Source organism: Ixodes scapularis, unplaced genomic scaffold, assembly GCF_016920785.2.
Source record: "Ixodes scapularis isolate PalLabHiFi unplaced genomic scaffold, ASM1692078v2 PGA_scaffold13__105_contigs__length_92229423, whole genome shotgun sequence".
Lineage (NCBI taxonomy): Eukaryota > Metazoa > Arthropoda > Arachnida > Ixodida > Ixodidae > Ixodes > Ixodes scapularis.
In genome coordinates, this window is record NW_024609839.1 from 38,941,438 (window position 1) to 38,968,788 (window position 27,351).

Consider the following 27,351-nt stretch of genomic DNA (forward strand, 5'->3'; position numbering starts at 1 on the left):
TATGGAAATGTAAATGTTTTCTCGCAAAGAAATGCGTTTGAATGGATACAGAAGTTCTATGAAGAATGCACGAGTGGCAGTCATAAAGGAGCCAATGCCCATCCATTTCGACGACTGAGAATGACGTTGAGACACATCCGCGAGAGGTGTTGAGACACTTCTGCAAGGCAATGAGGGATCTCCAGAGAAAACTCAAATGCTGAAGATAATCAGAGTATTGTCATCGTCCCCATATCATAGTCAATCATTGGTCTTAAATGGTGCTATTATATTCGAGTTCTCTATTTTGTGACCACACTTGCCTCCAGATGGCTCCAACGTACTGAGAACTACCCCGAGATAGTCATCGGCCTCCGATTGAAGTCAATAATTGGTCTTGAATGGTGCTATGACAACAAAGTTTCCTTTCTGGTGAGCCAACTTGCCTCCAGACATCTCTGCAATGATGAAAACTACCTCGGAATGGTCGTAGTCCTCCTATTGTAGCCAATAATTGGTCTTAGACGGTGCTATGACAACGAAGTTTCCTTTCCGGTGAGCCAACCTGCCTCCAGATGTCTCTGAAATGATGAAAACTACCTCGGAATGGTCGTCGTCCTTCAATTGTAGACAATAATTGATCTTAGATGGTGCTATGACAACAAAGTTCCCTTTCCGGTGAGCCAACCTGCCTCCAGACGTCTCTGAAATGATGAAAACAACCTCGGAATGGTCGTCGTCCTCCAATTGTAGCCAATAATTGGTCTTGAACGGTGCTATGACAACGAATTTTGCTATCTGGTGAGCCAACTTGCCTCCAGACGTCTCTAAAGTGCTGAAAACTACCACTGGATGGTCGCTGTCCCTAAAGTGTAAACTGAACTTTGAAAAAAAAATGTGGTCGTTAAAATTATTAAAAATCATTTGACAATTTTGTAATCCTGACATGTTGCAAAGGGACAGATGCTTAAGGAACTATATCATGTAAAATTTACTGAAAGGACAGATATAAGGGCACTGCCATTCTGATTTCAAATGCAGCACTGATAATAGGCACATTCAAGTCCCACTAAGTTTGTGCTTAGGTCTTGCACTTAGGTGTTTGCTGCTCCAAAACAGTGTTTTGGAGCAGCAAATGTGGCCTTTGGAGCGGCCAAGATAGTGTTTTGGAGCAGCAAAAGTGGCTTTTGGAGCAGCGAAAACAGTGTTTCGGAGCAGAAAAAGTGACTTTTGGAGCACACATTCTTAGAAATATAAATATTTGTTTTAAATGCTGGAAAAACGAAGGGCACTTTGTGTTGTGTTGTGATGCGACATGTTTGGGCGGAATTCGCTGCTTGTGTTTTTGCTGCTGAGACATCCCACAAGTATACAGTGCTGTAAGCGTTGCCAAGCAATTCTGAAAAAAAAAACAAAAAAAACACTTGCTTTCGTTTTACTGGTTTTCAACGTGGCAGATCTTCATAAAAAGTAAGCAAACGCAAGACATTAGATTGCAAGCGTGGTGGATGGTGCCTCTCGTGCAATCATGTTCACATGCACGTGAGGGCAACTTCGGCAGGCTTGCACCTAGACGTGCTTCGTCGCATGAGCAGAGACAACGGCTGTTCAACCGAAACCGAAACCATGCCACTCCGCTTTGTCGCCAACTGGTTCCCAAAATAATATACATGTACAAAATGTAACTGTCCAGCATACGACAAACAGTCCAGCGGTGCGTGCTTGCCAGGCCGGTGGGCGAGGTACAAGCTAAACACACAAAAAAAAAGGACCTGAGCGTATCGATGCAAGACATTGCGAGCCAGGGTCAAGAAGTTTTTGGAGCGCTTTGTGCAGCGACTGAACTCGAGACAAACAAGCGTGCTGTGCAGGTTCAGCGTGCAGGCATTGCCTTCTTTGCTTTAGGTCACTTCTCATCATCAACATTCTTTCGCGGCAGATTTTTCACGTACCGGGGTCCCTCTCGGGAGAAAGCCCACCGAGAGAAACCTAGGTAATTATTATTTCGACACAGCAGTCATTGAGTTAAAGAGGGATTTTTATAGCAGCGTATGATTTAAACAAGAGCAGGAATGTCGATGCGTTTCAGTTTAGAAAGCATTATATCTGCAGCAAAGTGGGGACGGCAACACACGACGTCGCGCGACGAGAGTTACTTTGTGAGCTTTGTGAGCACAAAGTAACTCTTGCCACGTAAAAACGTGGTTTTGTTTCACAGCATGACGGCAAGTCTGGAACCCGACACACTAACGTCGGAGTGTCCGCGCACACGGCCGCGTCTATCACTAAAATATTAAAAAAAAGAAAAAAAGACGCGAGATGAGATTCCCGAGACGACGAGAGTGCGAAACGCGAGACGGCGGGAAAAATCATGCAAGACTGCATAGATGATTGATGCAGGGTACTTTGTGTCGGGCAGCGTCTTGTGCCACCTAGCCAACGCATGCTCAATTACGGTTCTCAGTTTAGTTTCGTTTTTGAAAGGCGACCAAGATTGGTCCTTTTGCGCAGGTTTGGCACAGATTAGCCATATTCAGGGGTGGAAGCGGGCTAGAGCCTTTTGTAGCAGGGCTGGGAGCAGCAAAAGTCCCAATTTGGAGCAGTTTTGGAGCAGTAAAACGCTCGCTTTAGAGCAGCTCGGGAGCAGCAAAAATAAGTTTTGTAGCCGTAGAAGTAGGTTTTGGAGCAGGTCACGGAGGTCAAACAGGTGACTAAAAGTGATTTGTTGTTGCTAAATGTGAAAATGAAGCAAAAATATATGCATGCACATCCCAGAATAATTTTCAAGCAACATACATACACATTTTTCTATTTCTATTGCATTGAAATATGGAATATTGGCAATTTATGCAAAGGAAAGGCTTTGAGAACCATTCCGGCAGCAGGCAGAGTCATGATAGACTTTATATGGGAGGCCCCGACAATAAAAGCCTAACTTGAGCCACGCCAGTACAAAACCGTCTACTTAATAGACCAATTGTAAACATGTATCCAGAAAATTAAACCACTGCAAGGTGTCAGATAAACTACCTTCGCTGACTACAGCTTTTGTTTAATAAAGAATACACATGCTCAATCACTACTTAAAAAGCCCTCCCTATTGGAAAACCCCATTATAAACAGCGTATTATGGATATTGGTAAACAATATCTTTTTATTGTATTGCAATACAATATAGACAGTGTATTGGAAAACATTACATTTATTGTATTGTATTACAATAAGGATTTGTTATGGGATTCCAATATCCATAATACGCTGAAAATATTGGAATCCAATACCGTATAAACCCTTATTGGATCCCCATGTGTCGTATGGGGATCCAATAAGGGTTTACGATTCCAATATACTCAGCGTATTATGGATATTGGAATCCAATATATTATATCGGCTACCAATAAAACTATATGCGAGTTGGAATATCACGTTCAGCACGACATTTCTTTGCAACGCAGTCTCTTCTTGTGTGTATTTCTGAGTGATAAAAGAAAAAGTGTTGTTGTTGTCAAATGATGAATAAAGAAGCAAAACACTGGGCTTATCCATACCAAATATATTTAACATATTCCTGAACTGGAAGATCTGGCATTTACTGCAAAAGAAAGTTAATTGTTTAGGACCCTCATTCAAAAACTTGCTGTTTGAAAACAGAATGTGAAATCCTCACCTTTTAATGAAAGCAGCACCTGCTAGCTGTAGCCATATAGAAACTGCAAAATAAAAATTTGTGATTAGTTCGCAACAAGTAGCAATCCTTCACTAAGCTGGATAGATTCAAAATTATGTCTGCGTTTGATTGTGAAAAAATAAGCTTCCATTCCACTGCCACAGATCATTCTGAGCTCCGTCAATTAAATAAACCTATCGGCTCGTCTGGCTTTACAGTTCCTGCTTTGCACCTAACCACGGTGAAAGATACACTCTTTAGGTGAGGACACGCCGGGGCTGAACGCGCGGCACGAGGAATCAAATAGTGTTCGTTCGACGGGCATCCGAAAGACTGCATCATTCGACTGCCACCGTGCCCGCGACTGACAGTGTCACCGGCGGCCAAACGGCGGAACTGTGTGACAGCAAAAAATCATTATCTCGTTGTCATGACACCCCGGTACACCATGGTCTTTCTGCACGTGTGACAACCTCGCTGGAGCTCTGCGCGTGTGGTACATAAGGCGGCACGAGCCGTCTTGAACGTGCCCACGGGTCGACGAGTCACCTGCTGGCGTTGCTTGAAACCAAAGTGAGAGAGTGTGAAGGGCGAACTTCATCGGGCCGTGGCCAAGAGCGCGCTGTCCTCACCTGAAGAGTATTATCTTACACCGTGCACCTAATTAAAGTATCTGGAATGCTCACCTTTGAGGAAAAACGAACTGGTGCTTGCTTGCTTGTAGGCCGTGGAAACTGGGACAAACTGGGAGAGAGATTTGCGATTAGTTGCGTTCAAGTAGCAATTACATTGAGTAGCCCCGTAAAGTACACTAAGTCGATAGGATGGAAGCTTGGGCGAGTTGGCGAACCATACTTGGCGGTGACAGCGCAGCAAAATTAATCTCACACCAGACACTCAGGAAGACAAGCACACGCGCTGAACTTACAACTCTTGTGTATTCGACTGCTTCATTTTTCTCTTCAACGTCTGGGTTGACTTTTCAGAACGTGATAAGTAGAAGAAGTAGCACGAAATACAAAGGAAAATTCTAAAGAGAAGGCAAAAGAACAGTAAAAGAGAAGACAAATGAAGAAACGGAAAAAATATCTAAACGAAACACTTTTCCAAATTGTCCCTCTCCCTCATCGCTATCATTTAGATAGAAATTGGGAGCTCTTTGGTCGACAGCGCTATAGAAGGACTACTTACAGACTTGTCCTTCAGCTGTGCTATCCTTTCCGCTTCCATTATTTCTCTAGTCAATGCGTCTCTACTCCTACCTATTACAGAACAATTTTCAAAATGTGCTATACAGCCACAATCGCGACAATGGATTCCCAAGTGTCCAGCTACGACTCGGTGGGTGTTATAAAAATGCTCTCTTAAACGATCATTCAAACACCTTCCAGTCTAGCGTACATACTCTCTACCACATGAGAGTGGGACAGAATATACGACTCCTTCAGTACAATTTACAAAGCTCTTTTGGTGTTTTTTCAAACAACCAACTTCCCGGTGTGCCGTCATTTACCTTCCTGCACAGGCTTAGAAGCTTATTTGGTGCTGAAAAAGCAACATTAATGTTAATGCAGTTACCTATCTTTTTTAGACCGTGCTAAACTTTATGTATATATGGAACAATGGCCATCCTTTTCTTTTCTGTATTGCGTTTAGGTCGTTCACCCCATCTTATTCTCTTTAATAAATCCTCTGCAACGGCTGTAAGTAATGCACTAGGATATCCTGTTGACTTTAACCTGGCGATTTGAGCATCAAAGCTAACCTTAAGTGAATGAATACAAGACTTATTAAGCACACTGGTGAGACATAATTTAACAATGCCTCGCTTAACAAGCTTGGAGTGTGCTGACTGAAAATTAAGAGGTTTCTTCCCTCTCGGTTTGTATGACCAACATACATGATGCTCCGAAAAAATTAATCTGAGGTCCAAGAACTGTAAGGAACCTTCTGTGGAGAGCTCATGAGTGATTTCTGGTGGATCTATACAGGATTTACAACAGGAAAGAACATTAGAGACTAATATTTGAAAGTCCTTAGCTGCACAATCTAGCACAATTAAAAAATCATCTACAAAGCGAAACACCTTCACAACAGAAGAAGCATCTAAGCTACGTGAAAGGATCCGGCCCCGATGCGCGAGGTAAAGGTTACTCAAAACTGGTACTATGCATGAACCAATGCATACCCCTGCTTTTTGGAGAAAGGTGTTACCCTCCCAACACGCAAACATAATTTAAAATATACGGTGAGCAGTTCAAGGAAACCACCTTGCAAAAATCCTGACGCGGTCTGAAAAGCAATAAGTCATGTATTCATTCAACTAAGGTTAGCTTTGATGCTCAAATCGCCAGGTTAAAGTCAACAGGATATCCTAGTGCATTACTTACAGCCGTGGCAGAGGATTTATTAAAGAGAATAAGGTGGGGTGAACGACCTAAACGCAATACAGAAAAGAAAAGGACGGCCGTTGTTCCATATATACATAAAGTTTAGCACGGTCTAAAAAAGATAGGTAACTGCATTAAGGGGAGACGCGGGTCTTAAAATGGTCAAAAAACGCGAAATTTCACGTTTTTCAAAATTCACATATTTGGATTAATTGTAGTCTAAGGTACCTGCCTGCAAAGTTTCAATGTCGAAATCAATGTCTAAACATGAAAAAAATGATATTTACGATGTCCCCGCAGAGCCCTAACACAGCGAGTTCAATGAAAACAAGTGGAACTTCGCGCCCCGCGCGTTTCGCGATCGCTCGTCGGATCGCGGCCATCTTGGTCTTGTTGGAAAGCCGCTTATTTTCCCCACGTCCTCATGCCATTCGTTATCGCGACAACATCGGGGAACGTCCGCATTCCGCGGGTTTCGAAAGCCCCAATTGCGATCTCTCATTGGCCTGCTAGCAAGGTGCCCGTACGTCAGAGCACGCGCGGCGCCTAGCGCCCCTGCTATTGGCCTAAACGCGCCCCGCCGCTCTTTTTCTCCTTTCCTCCTTTCCGTTCCCGCGCTGGCGAGAGGTGCGTCGTCTGCTCCTGGGCTCGTCTCCGCCCGTCTCCTTAGGCCTGTCTGCTTTGTTTCCTCCGTGGTCGAGCGCACGTTTTAGTTCCCTTTTGCACGCTTGCGTTGAATATTGTTGGTTCGTTTTCCTACGAAGTCGCGCGTGTTTTGTTTTGTTTCGCTTCGAGTTCTCGAGATGCCGGACGACGCTCGGTTGAAATCGAGCACGCGGCAAGCGTTCGGAAGGAAGAGGAAGCGACCGTGGAACAAGAAGCCGAAGCTGTCTGCTGCAAGTGCGCCACCGCGATCGGCACCGCCGGATGCCTTGGATCTTCCGGAAACATCAGCCGGAGACATCGCGACTCCATGCAGCAGCGGCAGTTTGTCGAGCTTTGCGAGCGCGGTTCGTGTCGACACCGCATACTACTCCACGGCCGAGCAGGCGCAACGAGTCGCACGATCGGACGAATGCAAGCGTGCGCTATCGGAAAAGTCGGCGGCCCGGCGCAAATTAGACCTTCTCGGCGTCACCACAGGAGGCCAGACGCGCGACGCTGGGACACAGTTCATTGTAGTGGACATGAAAGCTCTCAAAGCATGGAGAAGGACAATCCGCGTAAGGCCAACACTGCCCACCAGAGCAGCAGCAATGCAAAGCAGAGGTTCTCCAGGCAACACCAAACTGGAACAGCTGGGGACTACAGTCCTGGACAGCTGTGAGGGGCTCCCCTTTCAAGTGCTACACGAACAAAGGCCCTTTTCAGGGCCAAACAAAATCTGCTTTCGGAACGTGCAACCCTTGGTGCTTCCTCCCGTTGTCCCTTATAGAGTCTACTCATTCTTTTATAACGTTATTTTACATTGCAGACATTATTTCTCAGTTTTATATTATTTCTAAAGGTTCTTGTGAACGGATTGCAGAATTTTTCATCTCAATTTGTTCAGATAGAACTATGCTTCATATTGCTGAACATTATTGCATGGGATATCTTACTCAATTTTATGCAATGAGTGTCAAAACTTCAACTGCAATTTTCTCAGCTTCGCATTTTTTGTCTACATGCCTAGCCTTACGGTTGTTTTCATGAGATTATTCTTCGAGGATTTCTATAAACTTTATACCGTTGAATTCAGAAAGAAGTGAACTGCAGGGTGATGCTATTTTTGTATGACAGTATGGGCCCGAAATTTTATTATTAGTGATAATGTGACCTCGTTAAGCTTTGTAAATAGTGTACTTGACCTAATTAGACTAGTTTTATACAATGATCTATCTTTACAAAAATATAAATAGCATCATCTTGCATGACAGGTCTTTAGCTACAAATCCATATCACTTATGCAAAAAAATTCGTATTAGAAAGTTCCTTAATGAGTCGTAAGAAATGACCTAATTAGGCTTCATTATTTTCTTCATAACTCAAAAAGTAATTGAGATATTGCAGAACTAATTGTATATTTGAAAAGAGGAAGCCAAAACACATATACACACTAATTTTCATTATAATCCATTAATAAACAAAAAAGTCAATTTTAGAACCAGTGTCTTGCCTTAACATTAATGTTGCTTTTTCAGCACCAAATAAGCTTCTAAGCCTGTGCAGGAAGGTAAACGGATCGGCACACCGGGAAGTTGGTAGTTCGAAAAAGCACCAAAAGAGCTTTGTAAATTGTACTGAAGGAGTTGTATATTTTGTCCCACTCTCATGTGTTAGAGAGTATGTAGGCCAGACTGGAACGTGTTTGAATGATCGTTTAAGAGAGCATTTTTATAACACCCACCGAGTCGTAGCTGGACACTTGGGAATCCATTGTCGCGATTGTGGCTGTATAGCACATTTTGAAAATTGTTCTGTAATAGGTAGGAGTAGAGACGCATTGACTAGAGAAATAATGGAAGCGGAAAGGATAGCACAGCTGAAGGACAAGTGTGTAAGTAGTCCTTCTATAGCGCTGTCGACCAAAGAGCAGCAATTTCTATCTAAATGATAGCGATGAGGGAGAGGGACGATTTGTAAATGTGTTTCGTATAGACATTTCTTCCGTTTCTTTATTTGTCTTCTCTTTTACTGTTCTTTTGCCTTCTCTTTAGAATTTTCCTTTGTATTTCGTGCTACTTCTTCTACTTATCACGTTCTGAAAAGTCAACCCAGACGCTGAAGAGAAAAATGAAGCAGTCGAATACACAAGAGTTGTAAGTTCAGCGCGTGTGCTTGTCTTCCTGAGTGTCTGGTGTGAGTTCGATTTTTTCTGCGCTGTCACGTTCAAGTACACTAAGTCGGAAAGATTTAAAAAATTACATGCGCGGGACATAGATAACCTCTTGCGACGTAACTAGGCATACGTCAATAGCGCTCGCGTGTATTACAGAAAAATAAGCTTCAATGAAGGAGCCCCCAGTCGTTCTGAGCTTCGTCAATTAAAAATGCTGTACCGGTCGTCTGGCTTCAGTATTCCTGCTTCGGGAATCTGGGATTTTCACCTCTGAGGAAAAGCAAACTGGGACCTGCTGGCTCTTAGGCCTTGGAAACTGCCAGAAAGATTTGCGATTAGTTGCGTCCAAGTACCAATTTCTTTGACCAGCCACCTACAGCACACTAAGCCGGATAAAATCAAAATTACATGTGCGTGACATAATATGCCTCTTGTGACAAAACTTGGCACATGTTTTGTCGCCTACAGCAACACTGAAGCCAGACAGACAAGCGATACGGCATATTTAATTGACGGAGCTCAGAACGACTGGGGACGCTTTCACTGAAGCTTGTTTTGCTGCAATACAAGCGTGTATTGCAGCAAAACAAGCTTCAGTGAAAGCGTCCCCAGTCGTTCTGGGCTCCGTCAATTAAATATGCCGTACCGCTCGTCTGGCTTCAGTATTGCTGCTTCAGAGCAATCCAGAAAATCTAGAATCCTCACCTTTGAACAAGAATGAACTGGAGCCTGTAGGCTTGTGGGCCGTGGAAACTGCAAGAGATTTGCGATTAGTTACGTTTAAGTAACAATTTTTTTGAGTAGCCAACTACAGCACACTCAAAATTATATGCACTGGACATAGATGCCTCATGCGACGAACTTCCTTCATCCTTGTTTTCTGTTAACTCTGCCCACCTTCACCCCCCGCCTCCAATTTCTGTGCTACTTTTTAAATCTCGATTCCCTGGTTCCCAAAGGCCATGCCATGGCTTGTGCCACTCACAGGTCTGTCAGCTCTGCAACCGGCGCCATTGTGGCAAAGACGCCAAAGCACCTGGCGCTTATGTGCTCTTTTAATATTTTGAGCATGGCTCAAAACAGGTGTATGGGTGTCTGGTATGCCCTTTGCTTATTTGCGGATCGTTTCGAATCAGAGGGTAGGCGCTTCTGCGATCTGAGCGCATGCTCGGTTTTTTACAATAGTTGAAATTGAACTCTGCAGGAATTTTCAATCATAACAAACAGAATGTGCATGCCAAAAGGCATAGCAAATGAAACATCCACCGTCTATCTATTTTCGGTTCTTGTCCGCAAGAAGCTGTCGTATATGTAGCCTTCCTTGCTTAAGCCACTCATCCCTAATGTCCCGGTTGGGTCTCGTCCTGATGAATTGTCGGTGGAGACCTGAGGTGCAGTCAACATCAGATTAGACCTTTTGAGACAGAACCATATACTTGCTGGAAGGAAGTACACCCAAACGAATTTTAGACATGTCATTTATAGTGAGTTTTAAAATGAGAGGCCTGATGTAAAATGAGACGTCAATACTGATGCACCAATTTTGCGAACCTAAAATTTTGAAGGCCTTGTCCCCCTAAGGCACATGAATCCCGGCATGTGGATGAAATTTTTACCTTAAGATCCTGACTCAATGCCCATCCCCGAATATTTGACCACCACACTTTTAGAAAAAGATAACTTTTTAGAAAACACCGAGTCATCGACCACCCCTACAAAAGCCTGAACCAAGCCTACTAGTACCGTGGCTTGTTTGCTCCGTGCCGCCTTGAGTTAATTCGGGCTGACAATTTTTTTTTCAAATGGAACCCACATTCTTAGTTTCGGTTTCACTTGTAGAGGCAGGTGGATACTTTTGTAAAGCTTCCTCCCTATGCGCTTCCGAGTCAACATTTTTGCAATGGCCAACCCCCGGGCTTTGATTTTTGCGCTCCTTGACAAATGCTGAAACTCATATAGCAGTGATGTGATTGGCCTAAGCCGTGTTGGAGCACCTTTCGGAGCAGCCAAAACAGTGTTTTGGAGCAGCAAAAGTAGCTTTTAAAGCAGATATTCTAATAAAAATAAAAATATTTGTTTTAAATGCTGGACACGCGAAGGGAATCTTGCTCGTCGAAATAAACCAATTATGGTCAAGTTTGGCCACCTGGGAGTCTTTCAAGATGTAACTGAAATGCCAATGACATGACACATTTCTTTTTGGTTTTGGAAACATTCTGCAAAGCTGGAGCAAGCATTGCTTTAGCTTAGGGTAGTATTGAATGTCCAATTTTAATGTCCCCAAAGAGACATTGCGACATCCCACAAGTGTACAGTGCTGTAGGCATTGCCAAGCAATTCCGAAAAACCGCTTGCCACCGTTTTACTGATTGCCGACGTGCCAGATTTTCGTCAAAAGTAATTAAATGTAAAACACTAAATTGCAAGCGTCCCAACTGGTGCCTCTGTCGTGCAATTATGTTCGCATCGTTGGTTTGCATGCACGTGAGGGCAACTCCGGCAGGCTTGCAGGTGCATGTGCTTTGTCGCGCGAGCGAAACGGCTGTTTAATCGAAACCGAAAGCATGCCTCTCCTCTCCGTCCCAACTGGTTGCCAAAAATCTATGCAAAATGTAACTGCCCAGCATGCGACAAAAAAAGAGTCCAGCGCCGCGTGCTTGCAAGGCCGGCAGGCGAGGTACGAGCTAAACACAGAAAAAAAGAACCTGAGCGCATTGATACAAGACATCGCGAGCCAGGGTCGCTTTGTGCAACGACTGAACTCGAGACAAACAAGCGTTCTCTGCGGGTTCAGCGTGCGGACATTCCCTTCCTTGCTTTAGCTCACTTCAACTTTTCTTCAGAACACATTTTGCACGTACCGGGGTCCCTCTCGAAAGAAAGCCCACCAAGAGAAACCTAGGTAATCAATACTTCGACACAGCAGTCTTTGAGTTAGAGAGGGATTTTTGTAGCAGCGTATATTTTAAACAAGAACATGAATGTTGATGAACATGCGGCGGTCCTTATGTTTCAGTTTAGGAAGCTCCATATCTGCAATGTCGTGTGGCCGTTGATTTCAGGAGCGAGAGCTTCAGCTCAAAAAGCAACTCCCGCCGCGCCAAAACATAGTTTCGTTTCACAGCGCCACGTCATGGCTGGTACCCAGCACGCTAGCGTTGCAGCACACACACACGCCAACATCTATCGTTAAAAAAAAAAATCGCGAGACGAGATTATTGCTTACGAGACGACGAGAGCATGAAAGAAGAGACGGCATGGCGGGAAAAGACCATTAAAAAAAACCATGGACGATTGATGCAGGATATTTTGTGTCGGGCGGCCGTTTGCGCCGCCTAGCTCATGCATGCTCAGTTACGGTACTTAGTTTAGTTTCGGTTTTGAAAGGCGACCAAAATTGGCCCTTGGGCGCAGGCTCGGCGCAGATTACCCATATTTCGACAAAATGTAGCAGGGTTAGCCCCTTGGTGCAGTTTGGCGCAATTGGCGCAGCCATCACATATATAGGCGGGCAATAGCTCGCCTTGAAAATACTTGCTCTTGGTGGCCGAGAACAAACTCGTGTTTCTGATTGGCAGCCATTTGCTGCGAAGGATACCTGCACATGTCCTAAAGAACCCAGTCTTAGTCTAATACAGATGCTTTGGCCAGACAGACACAAAAGCCTGACACAAGACCACTATAAAGACCGGAAATGGAGTGTCTGTGAGGAATAAAACACACAACCCAGATAGGCATCAATCACTCACCTTGAAAACACTTGCGATGAGCGGCAAAGAGCAAACTTCTGGCCTTGATTGGCTGGTGCTTGCCACCAAGACCTGCATGTATAAGAAAGAACCCGGTCTTAATTAAACTTGGGTGTTTTTGCAGAAGGGAGACAAAAAATACTAATGCAAGACCACTACACATAGGAAATGGCATCCAAGGAGAATGAAACACTAAACGCAGTGTGTTAGTGTTGACTGTTTTTTCCCCCCCGAGTCACCCGTTTTCTCGGACGAGCCCCTGGGCTCGGTCCTTGGGCCACTTTTGTTTTCAATTTTTATTAACGATTCAAAGATACACCACCCCAATGTACAAAGCCGATTTTTTGCTGACGATTGTGTTTTATTTGCCAAGGTAAACAACCCGTCTGATCAAGAAGAATTAAATTAATGTCTATCTTTGGTTCATGCATTGTGCATAAAATGGAATATGGTTCTAAACTCTAAAAGGCGTGTTCAAATGGCCTTGACGCGGAAGAACAACCCTTTGTTTTTTTACATATTCTATCAAATGAGTACCACTCGATACTGCTAACCAATATCAATACCTCGGAGCTTTAATTACCTCTGATTTGTCATGAAGTGCACATATTGAGTTTATAGCTCGTAAAGCAATGCGGAAGCTCTGGTTTTTAAGACGAAATATTAACCTGTGTTCACCTGAAACTAAACTGACTGCTTATAAAACCATCATAAGACCAATGCTAGAATATGCATGTATTGTATGTGACCCTCATACAAAGCTGTCAATCGATATGTTACAGACTGTGCAAAAAAAAAAAAACATTGCAGTTTGTGTACAACCATTATGGTTTTATGTCATCAGTTTCAGATTTGTACCCAAGATCGGGATTGAGTGATTTGGCAACCCAGAGAAAAACGGACGGCTGAAGTTTCTTTATAATATGATATAGGGTAATTTGCGACTGCGTCTCTGTGATTACACTTCATTTAACGAAACAAGGCCCATGAGAGGAAAACACCAATTAACACTTGTCGAACCATTTTGTGGAACCACTTTGTTCAAAGCATCCTTTTTTCCTAGAACCACATGTGAGTGGAATAAGCTTCTTGAAAGTGTTTTGATTTGAGATCATTAGATGCTTTTATTGAAGCACTACTCTCGCACTTTGTTGAGCAGTGGCGCTGTCTGCTTGTTTGTACTACTTCCGCTTGTCTTTGAATATTGTTTTTGTACACCTCCTGCCTGGGCGTTCCACAGAATGCTGGCAGTATCACCAAATAAATAAATAAATAAAATATAGGCAGGCAATAGCTCACCTTGAAAATACTTGCTCTTGGTGGCCGAGAACAAACTCGTGTTCATGATTGGCAGCCATTTGCTGCGAAGAATACCTGCACATATCCTAAAGAAACCAGTCTGAGTCTAACACAGATGCTTTGGCCGGTCAGAGACACAAAAGTCTGATACAAACCACAAAAACCAGGAAATAGTGTCTGCGAAAGATGGAAACAGACCCAGGTGGAAAGGCTCGTTCTGTTTCACCTTAGTCAAATAGTGTAGCTCATTTTGCTAAAACAATGCATATTTGCTAAAAAATGTATAATATATATTTTGCCCCATTTAGCAGAGTTTACTGCCAAGGGTACCTGCACACCAGAATAAGTCAGACTTAGTTTTTTTTTCTTTTGATGAGCGACAACAGAATCCTAAACGGGTGATGAAACAAAATATAAGCCTACCAAGCCAGGCTAGTTTGCCTTGATGCAAGCACAGTGCCTCGGCCGACAAATGACGTTCTATTCTTGGTCACTTGCCATATTTGGTGGGAATAGTAAAGTAAATGAAAATAAGGCTATCTCTCTTGCAGCCCACAGCTGCAAACGAAATTCATATACCTCGATAAACGACCTAAAAATAAAATTGGGTGGTGGCCAAGCGGTTTATGGTGTCAAATTTCAAATTTACAGACTGTGTTGTTCTGGTTGAAGTCCTCCTGGTGTATATGTTTATCCTTATTAATTATACTTAAATTGTTTTTTTTTTATTTTTGAGGCACTAGCACATAATTTATACGCTAATTCAGCTTTAGAAGCGTTTTAAGAATACTCCACGGCTTCCTAGTGCTTGTAATAAATTCTCAATAAGAGCGGGTTTCAATTTTTTTTCTTGCTCTCGCTGCTGCTTGCTTCCTCACCCTTAAAATGCTGACAACTCGACACAAAAGTAATAAAAAAATGTGCTTCAAATGTGATGAAGATGAGCATTTCCAAGTTGTACCCCTGCTTCATGCCCTGACCATGCCACCATACCACAGCTGAATGCAGCGACGAATGGTCCCAGGTGCTGTGACCCGACCGTATATAGCCTTACGGTGTGGCGCGACTCATGCAGCCCCTATGCTTGATGATGGAGCCAGTGTGCGAGGTGCGACCTGCTAGAGCTGTGCAAGCCACAGCTTTACAGCCTGCAAAGGGTGGGAAGATGCCCCTCCCTTTGCAGAGCTTGCAATAGCTTAGCAAGAAGCTATTGCAAGCACAAGGGAGCCACAGTGTGTGAATAAAGGCACTTCTGAATGTGAATTAGTGTGTAAATTATGCGTCTATACGTTAAAACTTAAAAAAAAGTATTATTTATAAATATATATATACTGTATACTAAAAAAAAGGCAAAAAGAAAAGAAACGTCTCCAGGTGGGTTTGAACCCAGAGCTCCACTGCCCTTGATTTCAGTTCCCTAAAACCCGCTTCAGATGGGGCAACTTTTCTAGCAATTTTGAGGTTGCTGGCGGGTAATTCCCTAGGTTTTCCCAGATCAGCACGAATTTCTGAGATCAGGTTCGGCTTAAAACAGACACGCAACTCGAACAAACTGGAAAAGTTTGAAGCGGCAGCAGCCAATCAGGGACGCAATATTTTCACGTGACACCCCTGTGGTGGTGAGGATGACAGCTGAAGACTTGGTCCTGGTTTCAAATGGATCGTTTTTAGAAATAAACTTTTTCAGAAACATGAGTGAGTATTAAAGGGACCATGAAATGACTTTTTTACTTTTTCCAGATAACTTTTACATTAAACCGTCAATGTTCACTGAATGCCGAACAGGCATCCGTTTTCGTCTCGGTTTATTAACTTTTACACAAAAAATTATTGAAATATCGACTTTTTCATTCTCTCCAACTGACCGCAAAAGAAGCCGTGACGTAGACCGTTTCCGGAACCGGAAGTTCTCTCGGCAGTAGGAGAATGGGAGTGTTAGCGGCAACGAGTTGGGGTGCGCCGGTAGGTTTTACTGCGCTGATGTCACCGACGTATTTCCTGAATCGGCGCCTCTCATCGCCGCATCGCAGCTGAGCGAAATTCAATGAGATATGTTGCGCTACAGCGACAGCATGGGACTAGTCCCATACGCCGGTATGCCTGTTGGGAAGTACAGCGAGTCTTGTCACCACCCCGTCATTGTTGGCAGAAGGGCCGGCCCGTGTCAGTCGTTTGCAAAGCGACGTAGATGGCGTTTTTCGCGGCCTCGGAGATGCAGGAGCGAGCCGACGTTAAAAAAGATACGTTTGAACTACGAGTGTCAGCAAGAGCCACGTAAATACCTGCTTACACTCGGAGCGGACGCGCGCGCTTGATGGAAGTCTTGTATTCGCGCTGTTGGTAAGCGCTTCGGGACCGTTCTTTTACGATTGCAACTCGATACTGACGCGACACTCGGCAAAGAAAGGTTGGACCGGGGTCGACACGTGCAGTCTGTCAGAATAAAAATGGCATACCAATAACAAAGTGTACATACCGTGTTACAAAGGCAATCCATACGGCGTTTATTTCAGCTCTATATCACACAAAACAAGAAGATAGAATCGACGAGAGTCCCTTTTCGACGAGTGTTCGTCAACACTGCCTCGGAAAACAAGGGGAAGAGATTGACCTCCTCACCTCTTAATCTAGAATTGAGGTCAGTGATCAAACTATAATACGGGAAGGGTCCACAAGGGTCGCGCGGGCATATTCCATTTAGCACGCCAGCCGGTCGTAGGCAGACGGTCTTGCGACGAAGCAACGCAGCGCCGAGTCGGAATGCCTGCTAGGCCTATACGCTTCGTCGGAGTCGGTGAATCCAGCGTTCTTGTTCGTCGTGGTCTGTTTTAAGTACTGTTTTCTTGCTGCTTGAAGTCGGCACGCGCGGGAAGAACACGTAGAAAAATAAACGTTCAGTCAGTCAGAGTTTTGAGAGGAAGGAAAACAAAAAAAATAAATATTCGTCGGTCGCCGTCCCCCAAGTAACTGGCGGCCCTGCCCTACTGCGCACGCGCAGTAGTTGCTTCGTTTACCACACGATAGATGGCGCTTGGCTCTCAGCATTATCAAATTTGGCAATTTTCGCCACACATCTCTAATTATGCTACAAAATGTGGATCTGAATATTATTTAACAAAACTTTTAGGAAACATTCGCCGGCTATTTATTGTTTACGATCGCGGTGCTGGTGAGGTAGGCTCTTACCCAATAGGCGATGTGGATTCGGCTGACGTGCACCGATTCTGCGTATGCATCGTAGTGAACAGGCGAAGGAAGGAAGGCGCAAAAGAGTCCAGTTTTCTTTTAAAAGTTCTATAGCAAATAATTTTTTTGGGCTCCCTATTTTTGTGTTTTTGTGTTTCTTTTCACACCTTTTACGACGTGCGGTGGATGAAACTCGATTTTAAAATCATTTCATGGTCCCTTTAATGCCAGTCAAAGATATAAAAACATGTTTTTAGCACGTAGTTGTGCGTCTATATAGTGCAAGAAAAATCAAATTTCATGATGATGATGGCAAGTCGTAGCAATTTGGTTGCAGCGTCTGAACGCAGGCGGCCCGTGTTGCTGGTGCTGCGACGTTAAGTTGCTGGGGGAAATTGCCCCGTCTGAAGTGGGGCTTAGGCTTGCTTCCACCGTTCACGCTCGGCGAGCAAGCCCGCTTCAACCGTTCACACCTCAAGGCAAGCTGGACAGCTACAAGCCACCTAAATGTCTACCGCCGCATCCCCGGCCAGGCCGTGACGCGACATAACTTATTAAAAGTCTTGCTGTCAGTGCCACGACCGGCCAGAGAGAAGTCGAGAAAGAATCATCTAAATCAACTCGTAGCTTTCTTGGAACGACCCCCCTCAAGGGAGAGTCGTCCCTCCGCCTTTTGTCGACTGTTGGACTGACGCGAAGAAACTAGCCGTCTTGGCCCAGCAGTTACAAATCATAGTGCTCATTAACTCGCCTGCCAGCGTTCCAGGTGCCAACCGCAATTTCCGCCAGTTTACCCGACACCCGCTGACAATCTCGTCTGCCAGTGTTCCCGGTGTCAACTGCCATTTCCGCAATCTTTCCAACACCCACTGTCAAAAACCCATCTGCACTCCAGGCCTCGACAAGCGCTTACTTGCCTACCGCATCACCCCAAGCCTAAATCCTAAATCTGCAATGAGTCCTGGCTGTTTCCCCTCCTGCCACTCGTTATCCTGCCTTCCAGCGAACATGCCGTGACTCTCCTCTGCCTCTGGAGACGACTTTCTTACATCTTGACCGCGCTCCCAGTCTCCTGCCAACCACTATTCTAGGGTACCCGAGAAAGCGTGTATTCAACCTCGTTCTTCAAGCCCTTTAGGTACTTGATTCGAGGAGACACCTGCTGAGGTCTGCCGTGAGACAAGTCGCCAAAATTCCAACATATTTGTCTCAACGGGCATCGTTAGCATTAGTGAACAACCCGCTCAACGAATCCGTACGACTCCCTGGGGACGACTAGAAGCAGGGGCATACCGAATGAGCCTCACGTTGGATGTGCCATTTTAATACTGGTTTCTTTATGGAGTTCGCTTAGCTACTAATAATCACCGCCCAATCGGTATGCGCTCCGCCCGTCACCCAGGGAGTGACATACAGCACCGAGAAGACAGCGAATAAGTTTACTACCTCACGGTTGCCCGTCGTTCAGAGCCAGCAGTCCAGGCACGCCGACCCTTGTTGTCGTCCGTCGATCAGAGCTCACAGTCAGAGTCAGTGTCCAGGCCTGCGGATCGTCCTTCCCATGCCAGCGCTGCGTAGGCTGGCTGTCCCGGGCTATCACTGCCCGAGTCTCGCTGCGGAACCACCCCGGGATCGTCGTGGCCTAGGCTAGATGGCCAGGACTCGCCGCTTCTACCGGTCCGGTTTGAACCTCGCTGGTGGACCGCTCCAAGCCAGGCAGCCCGGCTCCGATGTTCCTGCCCAGCTCCAGCCTCGCTCAGCACGCACTGTCTCGCGCCAGCTCGTGACTTCTTTCTCCGCCGACCGCCTGTCACGTGCCCTCTGCGTCGTCTTTCACCCTTGGCTCCCACAAAGTTAAGGAAAGGGAATGTACCATTATGCTCAGTGAAGTTCGGTGAGAAGACCCGGGACTCGAGCAGGAATGCCGTTATCCTTGGTGTGACCCTACGAGACTCTCTTGCTGCTTTTGCTGGGGTTTATCTAACTGAAGTACCTGTCTGAAAAGTAGAAGAAACATATGTGCATAACACTCATTATTCACAAGAAAATTTGTCAACATCCAAAATGACCCATGGAGAAAACTATGTGAGGAATTTGTTGGCCACGTTGGCCGAGTCACCTCTCGTGGCCAATGTTTCATTGCAACTTTAATTGTAGTAAACAGTCAAAGGGTATATTACAAGGTGCAATTTGGTTTTGTGCGAACCTACAACGCACAAAACAGCACTCTAACACAGTATGTAGAGGTACCTCTAAACAAATTCCAGGGTTTCATGGAGCCTCCTTCAGATAACTGATGTTGAACATAAAATGTGTGCACCAAGGAGTGAGCAAACAGTGACTTTCAATTAGTCTCAAGCACCAGCGACATGTCGACGAGGAGTGCAATGCGTAGAATGTCGTCTAGAGGTGTGCAGCCAAGATAAAAAGGCGAGATATAACGATATCAGAATAAGATCACACCAAAAAGGTTCAGTTACAATCTAGGCACAATAATGAGTCAACCGACGTACAGCCGCGATTCACTCTGTGTTGAGGTGAAACATGGCCAACAAAATATAAAAAACGCGTCTTTTTTTTTTTTTTTTTTTTTCTGTACATTATTTGCTCTGCGCCGTTGATAGAAGGACAGTTGGGCGGCGTCACAAAGTCACTCGCTAGCGCTTTTTCAAATTCGTTCATCGGCACTCATGGTATACCCGGGAGGAGAAAAGTACGAGCTCAGAGCCGAGCCGCCGAGCGTCGATTGCGGCTTTCCTAAAGAGAAGCTCCGGTACGCTTCGGCGACTCGTCAGCTTCAGACGCCTCTTCGAACGAGCCTGACGTGCCCGCGAATCCAATGAGTCGAACGGGCGCGGCAGAAAGCACGCCGGAAGGAAGGGGGCTGGAGGCTGAGTATCCGAAAGAGACGCGGCGCTGGTTTCTATGTCTATTTCGTACATGAGATAACAAACTGGCAAAGCTAGCCGAGTGTGAACAGTGACCGACGTTACATTGGAGCACACGCAGTCGAAATGACGCCTGCAACAGAGCGCAGCTAGGTGCTTTCAACAGGGGACACAGGCGTTCAAAAAGGCCTCGATTTAAAAACTTCACTTATCCTTTCTGTCCTTCGGTGTTTACTTTGATCCGCGTACGCCAAAGCACTCAATGCTGCAAGTAATAGAGTCGTGTATACGTACCTTTCGAAGCAATTGAAAGTGTGTAGGTTTCGCTCGATGCCCACGACATCGAGCGACATCGAACGACATCGAGTGCGACGAACGCCAATCACGCCGGCTGGCCAGGCTGGCCGGGTCGCGCAACACACAGTCGTTGACACAGACATAGTGGTGACAGTGGCGCAACCGACGCCCGCCCGCTGTGCGCTGCGCACTGCGCATGCTCGTCTTGGCGGCTCGCCAGCACGCCGGCGACGCCGGCATCGCGCCGGGCCAGCCGGGCTCGCTCCCTTCGAAGTTCGAACAGTTCGAAGTCCAAACTGTGGCCCAAACTGCTTGCGCGCGCGCGCGTGTTGGCGATGGAAACTGTCTTCTCAAAAAACGAGGCTGTAACGTATCGTTTGATGGCGCAAGTGCACGTATTTTTCACGTCGTTTTTTGGACAGTGTGTGTATCTCGCGAAACAGGCGACGAAAAGTGGTGGGTGAAATGTGCTCGCATGTCGTCGTGGATTTTGTGTACCACGTAGGATTACCCAGAAAGGTGGGTCAATATCGATAAATGTGTGCGTAAGAAGCAACTACATGCACGGGACCTGTCAAACCTATTCACCGTCATTATTTTATCGTGCGAACCGACATTGTCACGTATAGCGTTCGATTTCGGTCCCAACACCGGTAACTAGTATATCGTGTCATGATGTTGTATTTCTCACCGCCGGTAACTTCGTATTGATATCGTATTCGATGTGGTGGTCGTGTCCCAACACCGATAATTTCTTGTTGTATTGCGATGGTGTGTTGCAACATCGAATTGTATCCCGGTACATTGGGTTTATCGTTAGGCGATCAACTTTTGTTGCATTACAACTGCAATAAACATTTGTTGGAAAACGATCACTCCAATGAGCACGTCGTTATTGGGCTTTCTCATTAAAAGGTAGGTCGCGGCGGGTGTTCCGGCTAGTTATTCTGAATGGTTTGGTGGTTGTCTAGTTTCAAGCGCGCGAGGCTGTGTGTACTGTGTGCCGTACTAACAGCTGTACATACTTGCACTGTCGATCAATGTTAATGTGTTCGCAACGCAGAACGTTTATGTTATGTGTGTATCCACACCCAATATATTTTTCGCGTATTGCCGTGTGGATATGCCAACGTAATGTATGTTGGTAACTTGGTACCCGCGTTCTGAGATATATGCACGCGATATCATATTGTATTCTCCTTTGGTCCCATGATCGACGACCAATATTTGTATATCGTGTGGCCGTACAGTATGTCCATGTCGGTCACCAATATGCACGCGATGTCGTATTCTATTCCAATAACCGTGTAGTATATCGGGGTATTGTGCTCCGATATCGTGTTGTATACCAATAACCGCAAGTTATATCGGGATATTGTGCTCCAATATCCTGTTGTATACCAATAACCGCATACTATATCGGGATATTGTGCTCCGATATGAATTCCCATCGTGCGTATTGGGTTAATCGGATAACAATAAGTTTTTATTGGTTTCCATCATCTTCTTTGGAATACAATATTTCCAATAAGCCGAGTTCATATTGGCCTTTTTCAATAGGGCTATATCAAGTTTAGTAACAAAATACAAGGCTACTGACATTTGACAAGAATTCAGATGCAAAATAAAATGTGTATTTTATATCTTTAGACTACCACAGTCACTCGTACATATGCAGCTTTAAGCATCGACTAGAAGAGCAACGCAACCTTATGTACTCCATAAAATGCTGTGCATTGCGTGTCTCCATAAAAAAAATTAAGGTACCACAACATGTTTCAGAATAAAGCAGTCCTTGCTGACCTGTTTTCATTAAATACAAATGTTCTTAATCCCTGTTCATAAAATACAGTAATCCCTACACCCAAGTTAACATACTAAGCTATATCTAATTACTTTGGATGGAAAAATATATTGTCTTAAAAATATCACAGCCACTAATACATATGCAGCATAAACACTGACTAGAAGAGCCCACAGGCTCCATGTTAAAAAAAAAAGGGTTGTGACTAAGCTGAATCTGTGTAATTTAGAAACAACTGAAGTTCACCTTTTTTTCACAGTTTGAAGAGCAGAGTCAATTTCTTTTATGCGCTCGAGTACTTTGGGCAGTTTAGAGTTCACATCTCTTAGCAGGAGGTGTCCACTCCCCACCTTGTCCATGTCCTTAACTGCCTCACCCTTGCTTATGAGTTATTGTGCACTCAGTAGAAGTGCTTTAAGAGAAGACAGTTGTGGGGGACAGTGAGCGGACTGCGTGTAGAAGACGGCGCGCCAGCAGAAAGAAGAAAAAGGGACGCTCGTGGTAGGTGCGCGAGGACGAGAGTTCGAAGGGCCGTGAGGAACGAAAGAGGCGGTGCTGAACGAGCCCAGGCAAGACCTGGACCACAGGGCAACCGTGGCCTTCCACAGCATCGACGGCACAATTTGAGTATTTATAAAGTGTTTGTCTATGATAGCGCTCCTTGTGTGACTTCCTCGGAGCGAGTAGAACTAGGCCTGATCGGGAATTGACAGGCGACCCACATAACTGGGGCAGTTATGTGGGTCGCCTGTCAATTCCCGATCAGGCCTAGTTCTACTCGCTCCGAGGAAGTCACACAAGGAGCGCTATCATAGACAAACACTTTATAAATACTCAAATTGTGCCATCGATGCTGTAAAAGGCCACGGTTGCCCTGTGGTCCGGGTCTTGCCTGGGCTCGTTCAGCACCGCCTCTTTCGTTCCTCACGGCCCTTCGAACTCTCGTCCTCGCGCACCTACCACGAGCGTCCCTTTTTCTTCTTCCTGCTGGCGCTGTCTTCTACACGCAGTCCGCTCACTGTCCCCCACACAGTTTGAACGAGACTGAAAATGAGATGTCGCTGATCAGGCGCTGATCCCTGCGGGGCAGGCTGCCTTCTTACGTGACAAAAAGCCCACCAACTTCTCTCTACCCTACCCAACCCCCCCCCCCCCCCCCCCAAACCAGAAACTTATACAAGTAGAGTGGCTATAGCAAGTTAAGGTGCGTTCTTGACAGGAATCGGCAGCGCGGGAGTGTTGTACGGCATTTCTGATGTAACCCCCACTCCTCCACGCTAAACGAAAGAAGCAAAAAAGTGTGTAGCACTGCCAATTAACCAACTCGCTTAAGATCGCGGGTATTGTTTTCGCCAGTGGTTTGACGGCAGTAGACAACACACGACAGCGTGCACATTTGCGCACACAATGATGGTTTTGGTTTCGTTTTGACAAGACAAATGAGCTCGAGAACGGATATGCCTGTGCTCGCGATTCTTCACGGCTAAGCGTCCAAATATGGTAGGCTACCAAATAACAGGTAAAGCTAGTAAAGACCACTTACTTCTGCTCATGTTAATGGCCAAGGTAGCCCACCGGTGCCGAGGCACCATCTTCCACGATCACGGCAAATCGGGACCACGGGCAACTGCATGCGCGCTCCAACCGCGCCAACCAACTATGCCCGAAACCAAACCGATGTGTTCGTATATAAACTCTTTGTAGTAAAAAACGACATCGCACTCTCGATTAACTAAAATCGACGAATCGCCCTGAGGTTAGACATGGTTCGGAGCCCCAGTCGAGTTGGTACGAGTCACCCGCAGTGACACCTAAGCAAAAGTACCCACCTCATGGTGGCCCGTGACCAACCGTTTTCCACTAAATTTAGAGAAAACACTAAAAAAAAAAAGTTGAAATTGGCGTTTTGGAGCAGGCTGGCGCCGGGAAGTGAATTGGCGCAGGGTGGCACAATTGGCGCAGCGCTTCCACCCCTGCATATTTTGGCGAAATGTAGCAGGATGTAGCAGAGTTAGCCCCTTGGCGCAGAGTTTGGCACAAGTGGTGCAGCAATCACATCACTGATGTTGGCAGCGCCGATTCCACAGAAATATTAGTAGTTGCACGGTGTTTAATTGGGGGAAGACCTGTGTTTCGGAATTAGTTCAATTTGAAACAAATGCATAATCGTAAACATATAATTAAAACAGTGCAAACGAGCACAAAGACAAGTAGAAGACGGCACAGAGACACAGCGCTGACTCACGACTTGCTCTCTTTTTCGTCTTCTTAAAACACATCAACATAAAAAGACGCGAGTCAGCGCTGTATCTGTGTCCCTTCTTCTAATTGTCCTTGTGTTCGTTTGCGCTGTTTTAATTGTTTTTTTATACACCACCGACTAGCTCACCTCAAAACATTACTGCAAATGCAAAACATTCACCTTTCTTTTTCTCTTTTTTTTTTTTTTTTCGAGATTGATTAGCGCTAAGTGGCGCATTTGGGTAAAGATTGAACTGTACTCGCGCTCCGGGGACCTGTAAAAAGGCATGAAAGCAGGAAATAAGCAATCCTATTTTTCCTTCAGTATTTTCTTTTTCTTCTTTCTGTTAAACAAATTATTATTATTTGCAAAAAAAAAACAAAAAAAAAAAACGGAAGCTTTGCGACAGTTAGCGCATTAACATTGTGTGGTGCTTAGCTGGTGGGGTCAGTAATGTGGAAACGGACGGCGAGCAAACAATTTTCAAGGCGCAATTGCCGCCCCCCTCAAGCACACACACACACAGATGTCCCAAACTTCCGCTGCCGCTGCGCCCGAAACCCACAACTTTTAACAGCCATCACATCTATCGTCGTCTACTCACAAACGCGCAAATCATTTTAAAAAAAAAAAAAAAAAGAAAAGCTACAGTAACAAATGGCCAGGGACTTTTCAGGCATTCCCCCATCTAGTAGCGTTAAAAGTGTTCAGAAGACGTGTATTGCCTTGTGTTGAGATGATGAGGGCAGTGGCATAGGAAAGGGAAGGGTCTTTTTTTAATGATATTGTTTACTGGAAATGACTGATTTTCCTGCCCCCCCCCCCCCCCCTTTTCCTATGCCACCGCATCTAAGCACAAGACAATACAGGGATAAAAATTGTGCACTGCTCTAGTTTTTTTTCTTTCGTCAATAAAAATATTTAACCCTAGAAAAAAAAATTATCGCCAGAACCTTTTTTTTTTGGGGGGGAGGGGGGGGGGGGGGTTGATGTGAGTGGGATGCCCCCGAGTTTTGGAGTGGGTAAAATATTACGAAGTGTCTAGCGTTACGTCCAACGTAACCCAAGTTAAGTCCAAATCTTCGCCTTTCCCAGGTTCACGGGGGAGAGAGAGGAGGGCGGGGGGGTTAGGTATACGTGTTTCAGTGCTCCGACTGGACGTAATGCTAGCCACAGTGAAAATATTAATAAAAAAGTCCCACCCCCCCCGCCACAAACACATACATACACATTGATCACCTGCGTCCAATCCCCGAGGCATGAGCACCGTTTACTCTCAAGTGCACCACCCAAGGCTAGTTATTTCTTTCAATAAAAGCAAAAATATTTGCTTGAAATTAATCTAATTCTGAAACTAGAACCGCCAATATTCCCACTGACTCGTCAAGGCTGCATAAAAGCCGATGTCATTCACAACACAAAATTGAGAACATCTACACCACTGTGTTCATAGTTTCCCGCGACAAAATCGCGCCACACGCGGAGTGCAGGTAAATAAGATCCAACAGACTCAACAGCTTCGTGCTAACGAGCGTCCGCGCCTCCGCACGCAATCCGCACTCGGAGTGCGGATAAGAATCCAGCACAAACCGCACTCGGAGTGCGGATAAGAATCCAAAATTATTCGCACTCGGAGTGCAGATTAGAATCCACCACCGGGCGCGCCGAGTCCGTGCTCCGGAGCGCGAGTTAGATGCTCCTTTCACTAAACGGACAGGAGTGCCACCGGAGACCGACACTCGAGCGCGCTCTTCGTGCACCGAAAATTTCTCGTAGCGCGAGTGACTTCTTCGCGCTCCATGACGTCACGTAAACAAACGAGATGGCTGCGCTGCTTTTGAGACCGTCGAGTCGAGAGGCGTAGCTGGAGCGCTGCCCCTTTTCAGTTGATCAGTGCTTAATCCAGCAGGTAAAAACGATTTGATTTGAAAGCTAAGACAGCAATTAGCGTTCCGAAAAAGGTTTGTTCGTGCATCTCGCATGAAAAAGAAATTCGTCTGTCAAACGGTAGCATGCCGGTAGCACAGCGACAGAAAAGTTGCAGAGATGAGGAGATTAGGACCGCGCTTTTCCTTTTATAATGCTTAGCCCAGCGAATAAAGATACTTCGATTTGAAAGCCAAAACATCAGCGAGCGTTGAGGAAAAGGTTTGCTCGTGCGTCTTGCCTGAAAACGAATTGATCTCTCGGACGAAGTGCTGATAGCTCAGCGACAGAACAGTTGTGATGAAAGGACAGTCAGACCGCTGCCCTGCTTAGAATGCTTAGCCCAGCCGCAGCGAATAATGATACATAGATTTAGTGATGGGACGAATCTTTATCCGAATCGAGATTCGGAGCTGTTAAGTTTGTAAAAATCCTGCTTATTAGTTAAGGTGATTTTTGTTAGGAAAGTTTATCTTTCCAGAGTTGCGTCGGCATTGTTTTTTTTAGCTTTCTATGTTTGTGTCGGCGGGGCCAGAGCGGCCGCGACGCGGGAGCGGTTCCCCCCGCGGTCGTTAAGAAGCGTCTCGGGTTTCGGAAGCCTGCTCGGACCGGGAGCGGGACAGCCCGCGCTTGGAGGCTTGTAGCTTTTAGCCGAATGTGCCTGTACATAGAGGTTTTTGCCACTTAGTATCAAATTGTCGCTTTTTACCCGTTGTAATAATTTAGCTGTTGGCGCCAGCCCGTCTGCGTAAAATGCAGGGGTTGATTCTAGAAAGAATTTGGATTTGGCCGTTGGAAGTGCTAGGCTGACAGCTTGTTGACCATTGGAGAACAGTGTACCACGTGGGAGTGGTGAAATTTGAAGGGATTGGTTGGAGCCTGAGGGGAAAGGAGGCCCCTAAGAGGCTACAAAAGGATCCCCGAGAGGGATTCTGCAGATTTGGCTTCGATTCGATTTTGGGAGACTGGGAACAAAAGTATGGGGTTTAATTTTGGGATTTTTAACTCACTGTTGAGTTGTTTTGTTTCATAATAAACGTGGCCACACTGGTCACTGTAAAGCCAACCAACGTCGCAATGTGTTCAGCGGGATCGAACAACTT

The 27,351-nt window shown here is 45.5% G+C and overlaps 1 long non-coding RNA gene across 8 annotated transcripts in view; it reads right to left on the reverse strand.

The window, feature by feature from the left end:
* The window catches only part of LOC120837390, a 77,937-nt gene that overhangs the window by 37,733 nt on the left and 12,853 nt on the right, over positions 1-27,351 (reverse strand). Inside the window, exon 2 of one of the 8 annotated variants that reach the window (XR_006077649.1) lies at positions 4,333-4,390. The exons of 5 other annotated variants lie outside the window; for them this stretch is intronic. This is a non-coding gene — a long non-coding RNA (uncharacterized LOC120837390). Of the gene's footprint in view, positions 1-3,646; positions 3,691-4,332; positions 4,391-18,537; positions 18,567-27,351 lie in introns of those variants that run through there. 2 more of the 8 variants (XR_006077656.1, XR_006077654.1) reach the window with 2 other exon arrangements.